A 7,093-nucleotide genomic window follows, 5' to 3' on the forward strand; every position below is an offset into this window, starting at 1 on the left:
AATATTAATTTATAAATTAATATTTAATAAAAAAAAGATTAAAACAATTTTAAGGAGATTTATTAGTAGTAATGTGGGACTTTGTATATCTACTCTCAGATTTCCAAGCAAGATTATAGCCAATTTTTGTGAGCAGGAGTTTGGACTGACTTAAAAATGAGCCACGGAATTTTCGACTACTAAGGCAAAGGACGTAGAACTTGAGGGCAAAGTGAGAGGAATAAACAGCATAGAAATAAATCATTTCGATTTGATGTAGGAGAATATATTTATTCCATTTGGCAACATAACTAGGCATATTTTGTATAGTACTGGGTTTGCTGCTGAATGTTGAGATTATAAATAGAATGGAATATGGCCATGCACACAAAACAAAGAATAATGATGTGACTATTAAACTGACGGTTAACCGACTTGATTTGTTAATACAATTAATTTTATTATAAAATATTATAAGAGAAATATTTATACTGATGACTACAAACGGAATCAATAATACCATAAATATATGAACTATTCCCATATAATATTTCTCAATTTTTTCAAATCCCTCAATTTTTTTAGAAATACACAAATACCCGCCAACAGGCATTTTAAATGAGTGATAAAAAATCACGTATGGCACACATAGCATAAGCGACACCACAAGAACACACCCAAGTACAATTCCAGAGACTTTCGGGTTGCAATATTTATTTCGTTTTAATGGATGTTTCAAAGATATATATAATTCACAAGTAAAGCACAAAATGAGCATTGGAGAGGCAAATTGAGCAAAGTAAAATCCGCCCACATTTATTTTGCAAGCCACATTACTGGAGTCCAGAATATTGTGTTTCAACACGACTTTAGCTCGGAGGAGACAATTTGAGATTAAAAATAAAAGTTCGACAAATCCGAGGGTGATCATAAAAAGGCCAGATGATGACTTTCTTAAATGTGTATTCCAAAATGTAATTATTAGACATAAATTGCCAGGGAGGCCGATTATTGACCAAAAAATGAGGAAGAACCTTTCAACTTGGATTGTGTATTCTGGATATAGGTTGAACGAAGGGAAATTCATTTAGAATGCATTAAATTAATCTGCTTAAATATTATTTTTTGTATTAAATATTACAAATATCCGTCAACGTCATTATTCCTTTAAATATGTCGCGAGCGCTGAGAGCGATCTATCAATGATTGTCAAAGATAAAAATAATCTATTACATCAAAGTTAACTAAGGTCAATTATTGACAATTAATAAGTGATAATTAACCATTATTTAAGTCGTCTTGAATTTTTTTAGTCGCCTTTAATAAACTTTCTTAATAGACCCAGCACTATTTGTGACTTTGACAAAATTGTTAGACAATTTTATTTACTGAATTTAAACAATCTTGTACTCTTGACAGACTTTTCTTATATGGTCATTCTTGAACTCCCTACCATTGTCTGATTGGTAAGATTTACAAGGCCCGTGATTTATAAAAAAACTTAATTATTTTAGTTATATTATAATAAAAAGATTTTAATAATAAAAAAATTAAATAAATAGCGCGTACGAATTTAATTTTACTTGTGGTATGTACATTAAGTCAATTGTAATTGACGGCTTCAAGTCATATCCACGTCGTACCGAGATAAAAGACTTTGACAGCCAATTCAATGCTATAACCGGCCTCAACGGTAGTGGAAAGTCAAACATTCTCGATTCCATTTGTTTTCTACTCGGAATCACCACTCTCTCCCAAGTACGAGTCAACAACATGCACGAACTCGTCTACAAGTCCGGCCACGCTGGAATAAACAAGGCCTCTGTCTGTGTAACATTCGACAACAACAACAAAAAGGACAGTCCAGCAGGCTACGAGAAGTACGATGACATTGTAGTCACACGACAAGTAATTTGTTCATTTAAAATCAGATTTCTATCGGTGGGAGGAACAAATACCTTATAAATGGAATAAACTCAACAAATACTCGAGTACAGGACATGTTTACGTCTGTTCGTCTCAACATAAACAACCCAAATTTCCTGATAATGCAAGGAAGGATCACAAAAGTCCTCAATATGAAGCCTGTCGAGGTTTTTTGGTCAAATATTTCAGATTTTGTCGATGATTGAGGAGGCAGCCGGGACTGGGCTGTATGAAATGAAGAGAGCCCAGGCCTACAAGACAATTAAGAAGAAGGAGTGCAAGTTGAGTGACGTTAATAAAGTTTTACGTGTTTTTTTCGAATTTTTAGGTCATAGAAGCAGATATTGGACCACTTTTGACTAAATTGGACGCGGAAAGGTCGTTTTATTCGGAATATCAGCAAATTTCGAGGGAGATTGACAGCCTTCGAATGATCAGTGTGGCCCTCATGTACTCCTCTACACAGGTATTTACACGTTTTTCATATTTAGAACGAAGTGGAAGAATATAAAGAAAAGATATCAGAAATTGAAACAAAGTTGAGTGAGAATAAACGCCGGTTGGGTGAGATTGAGGAGGAATGTGGTCAAATTGAGAGAGAAATTACAAGAAAAAGCGCGGGAAATGATAATGTTGGTTTTTTTGCTGGCAATTTTAGGACGAAATTGACAATCGAGTAGCGAAACTTCAATCAGAACTGGACGAGAAAATGTTAGTGCAAACTAAACTATCGGCTCAACAAAACGCCAAGAAAGAGCAGGTTATATCCGAGGAAAACAAACTAAAACAACTGATCAAACAAAAAGACGATGTTATTACGTAATCAATATGTTTAGGAGACAAAATCGTTAGCAGAACGGAGGTTGATTCGGGTAGATCAAGAGAAGAAGACTGCCAGTCTGCAAGAGGAGACTGATTTGGCGGCTAAGCGACTATTGGAAGCGGAATCCTACTATAATGCACTGTCCACTGGGATTTCCGTTTCCGTGGATGGAAAGAGGAACACTCTCCAGCAGCAGTTGATTGGTAGTGGGTGATAGTAATGGGTAGACGCAAAGCATGGGGTGTCAGTGTTGGAGACTCAGATTAGACAGACAGAGCTGGAGTATTGTGGCAGTGATGATTGGTAGGTCAACCCACATTCGGTCCCGGTTGAAGAAGAGTAGTGAGGACATGAAGAACACGGAGGATGACTCGACTCCGACTGAAAGGGAGATTGACAAGAAGAATGTCCAATTGGAGCAAATGAGGGATGAAATAGTCCAAATTGACGAAAAACTGAACATTTATGACAAAAATGAAATCAATTCTAAAAAAACAAGACTGAAGAGTGAGATAACTTCACTACAACATAACGTGGACAGTTTACAGTTGTGTTGAGTACATATATCGTAGGACAAGACAATTTAGCTTCCAATACTCCAAGCCATCCCCAGACTTTGACAAGAAACATAAAGTTTATGGAGTTGTGGCCAACCTGATCAAGTTGAGGAGTCGAGAAATGTCCACTGGAGTAGAAGTAGCAGCAGGATCTCGAGTAAGGAATGTTAAAACATATTCAGTTGTTGAATGTGATCGTGGACACTGATGAAACTGCCAAATTATTACTAAAACACGGAAATCTGCGGTCTCGGGTGACCTTTATTCCCCTGAATCGAATCGTCCCCAACAAAATATCTGACCAAGTATTAGAAAATGCACAGAGACTAGTAAATGGACTGATTAAGTAATACAGGGAGGTGAAGGCAATGTTAGTTTAGCACTGTCCTGTGTAGAATACGATCAACGAATAGAAAAGGCGATGGAGTTTGTGTTTGGAAGTACACTTGTCTGCAAAGACTTGGGGACGGCAAGAAAGGTCGTGTTTGACCGGAGTGTGGGCAAACGAGCAGTGACGATGGACGGAGATCTGGTCGAGCCCAGTGGAGCACTGACTGGGGGTTATTTGTGTAAGTAATGATAGGTTCGAGAAATAAATCCGAGTCTATTCTGACGAGAATATTCCGACTTGGGGAGACTGTGACTGATTTGGAAAGCAGAAAGACACAATTGGCACGATTGGAGACTAAATTGGAGGAATGTGCCAAATTGGAGGCTCAGTATGTGTGGCTGGCCTGTTTATGCAATATTAGAAAGGACACGCTCAACAAACGAGTGGAGTTGGTGGAGAGTGAGATAGTAGTGTATAAGGATATGCTAACTCAGTCTGAATTCCACTCACTGAGGCGGGAGTGTGCTCAATTGGAGGGATCGTTGGGTTGGTGAGTATTTCTGATCTCTCAGAGGAGATGACAGCCAAGTTGAGTCGACTGGGGACATCTTTGAGTGAGGCAGTCCTGATTGTGGAGTCGTTGGAAGACAAGTTGAGGATTATCCAGTCTGGGGGAGGAAATATGATAGAGGAGGCAGAAAAGGTCATGAAGGATGCTCAGAAAGCACATAATCAACTGGAAAACAGACTGAGGGAGAGTATTCAGGTCAGGAGAGTACAATTCCATTTGTTTAGTTGACAGAATGTAACAAAATGGAGTTCGATTATGCGGAAGATGAAATAAAGTCGATTGTGAATAAGATTGACGCTTTTGATGTCTCTGTTAAACAACTGAAGAAAGAATTGGACAAAATGTCGGATGATTATGAGGAGAGAGAGGTGTGTGGATGTCACTGATTTGGCTTAGAATAGTAAAATCAAACTTGAGAAAGTTTTGTCTGAAGAAAAGGAAAGACAGGCGTCCCTGAGAGGGAATATGGCACAGAACAATATGAAATTGAAAAATCTTTTGGACTCGAAAAAAGACATTGAACTGGACTGTGAGCAAATATCCGCCTCCCATCGTCGCTATAAAGATAATTTGGCTCAAAAAACTAAAAAAGTGTTTTTTGTGTAATAACTGTGTAGTTGGAAGTGTTAGTGGAACAGAACAGTTGGATTCTGACTGAGAAGGACAAATTTAGTGTTCCCGATGGTCCCTACGACTTTGAAAAGCAGTTGGGAGGACCGGTAGAGGACTGACGATGAATTAGATAAGCAAGTCGATTCGAGGTTATCCGAACTGGAGAAGTCACGTGACAAATTATCGTCCAAAGTAAACATGCGAGCAATGGCCATGTTGGAGAGTGTGGAGAAGAGGGTTGTGATTTGTCTTGACTTGTTAGTTTGAGGTATTGAAGGAAAGGAGAGACATTGTCTTGAATGATCGGAAGAACTTAACGAGGGAATTGAAATGCTGGACATTAAAAAGAAGGACACATTGGAATCTGCCTTTTCTCTTGTTAATAAGGACTTTGGGTCCATTTTTTCATCTTTATTGCCCAATGCGCAGGCTAAGCTTGTGCAGAGGGATGTGAAGGATTTGAGTCAGGGGTTGGAGTTTAGGATTGGGTTCGGAGGAGTGTGGAAAGAGTCGCTGACTGAGTTGAGTGGAGGACAAAAGTATAGGTTTGGTCGACTGTTTAGGTCGTTGGTGGCTTTGTCTCTTATTCTTGCACTTTTGAGGTTTAATCCGGCTCCGATTTACATTTTGGACGAGATTGACGCAGCCTTAGACTTGTCGCATACTCAGAACATTGGCAAGATGATTCAGCTGTATTTTAAGAGTTCTCAGGTCTTGGTGATCAGTCATGATTAGTTTATCATTGTGTCACTACAAGAAAGCATGTTTAATAACGCCAATGTTCTCTTTCGAACTAAATTCGTCGATGGAGTGTCCACCGTTACTCGCTATAATCAATTAGAACATCGACGTTGATTTGTCATTACTTTTTAATTTTATGGAAATTTGGTGAATGTGTTTAATTTGAGGGTCATTTATTTTATCCTTGTTTCCGATATTTTTATTATTCGAAATAAGTGTACTGCATTTAGTCTATCTAAATTTAAGCTTTCTTTTTTCGTAAAATGATATTTGTAGTTGCAGTGATTACTAATTGCTTGCTTTCCTTTATTATTCGTTAAGTTTTCAAAGTTTAATTTAATAAAATTGTGATAAAATTGGACATTTTAACTTAAAACCAAGAAAAATCGCATTTTTTCTGAGAATTGTTTATCAATTGTGGAATAAAACCGACATTTTTAGTTTATAATTTCAGTATTAATCCGAGCCAAAAATCAGGTGTTAAAAGTAGATATTTTTGAATTCCTTTTTATTTATTTCTTACAGATTTAATTAATTTACATTATTTCATTAAATATTTTCAATCATTAATTAGTATTAGATCCTGGTCGACATGAGTGTGCAATAGTATTACTCAATGACACTCATATTACAGCGATTGCCTCTTCAAATTGCTTATTGTCGGAGATTCTGGTGTGGGCAAGTCCTCGATCCTGTCTTCCTTTATGGGAAACAAGTTCACCGAGGCCTACACAAGTACAATCGGAGTCGATTTTGTACTCAAAAACTAACTCTATTTGATAGAAAATAAAAACCATCAACATCGATGGCAGCATCGCTAAATTACAAATCGTAATCTACCAATATTATAAAATAGTGGGACACCGCTGGACAGGAAAGGTTCCGTTCGATAACCTCAAGCTACTATCGAGGGGCTCACGGAATCATTATCGTGTTTGACGTAACCAATCGGGTCCCTTATTTTTGTTCAGTCTCTTAGGAGAGCTTTGAAAACTTGTCGACAGTTTGGCTTAACGAAGTGAAAAATTTGGGTTGGCCGGGAGTCAAGAAAATTTTGGTGGCTAACAAAACTGATCTCGGCAATCGGATGGTGTCGAAGGAGGAGGGAAATCAGTTGGGGGATTCGAATGGGATGCAGTATGTGGAGTCGTCTGCCAAGTCGGGGGACAACATAGAATTGGTCTTTGACAGTATTGCGAGAGAAATAAAGAAGTCTGTTGATGCCGGGGGGTTATCTGTGGGTGGCCCTACCCCTGAAATAATTAAATCGAATCCTGTTAGCGGGCGGAAGATGTGCTGCTAATGAAAATACTTCTTAATTAATTATTCCTATATATAGATTTTCGTCATTTTCATTGATTTAATTAATCTCGACCTGTTTATTAACTATACCATTTTCAGTTCAAGTTTGACAGTTAAAAAATCTTGACCTGTTGATTATGAGACAGCGAAGGGCGCAAAAACGACCAGTTTTGTCAAAATTGATATTAAAATGTCAAAATTGATGTAAAAATGTCAATATTTCTTATTGCATTGTCAAAATAGATACAAAA

The 7,093-nt window shown here is 37.6% G+C and overlaps 1 pseudogene; it reads left to right on the forward strand.

The window, feature by feature from the left end:
* Nucleotides 1–1,569: 1,569 nt before the first annotated feature.
* LOC115230526 lies at nt 1,570–5,654 on the forward strand (annotated as a pseudogene).
* The last annotated feature ends 1,439 nt before the right edge of the window (nt 5,655–7,093 follow it).

Source organism: Octopus sinensis, unplaced genomic scaffold, assembly GCF_006345805.1.
Source record: "Octopus sinensis unplaced genomic scaffold, ASM634580v1 Contig15734, whole genome shotgun sequence".
In the NCBI taxonomy this organism is placed as follows: domain Eukaryota; kingdom Metazoa; phylum Mollusca; class Cephalopoda; order Octopoda; family Octopodidae; genus Octopus; species Octopus sinensis.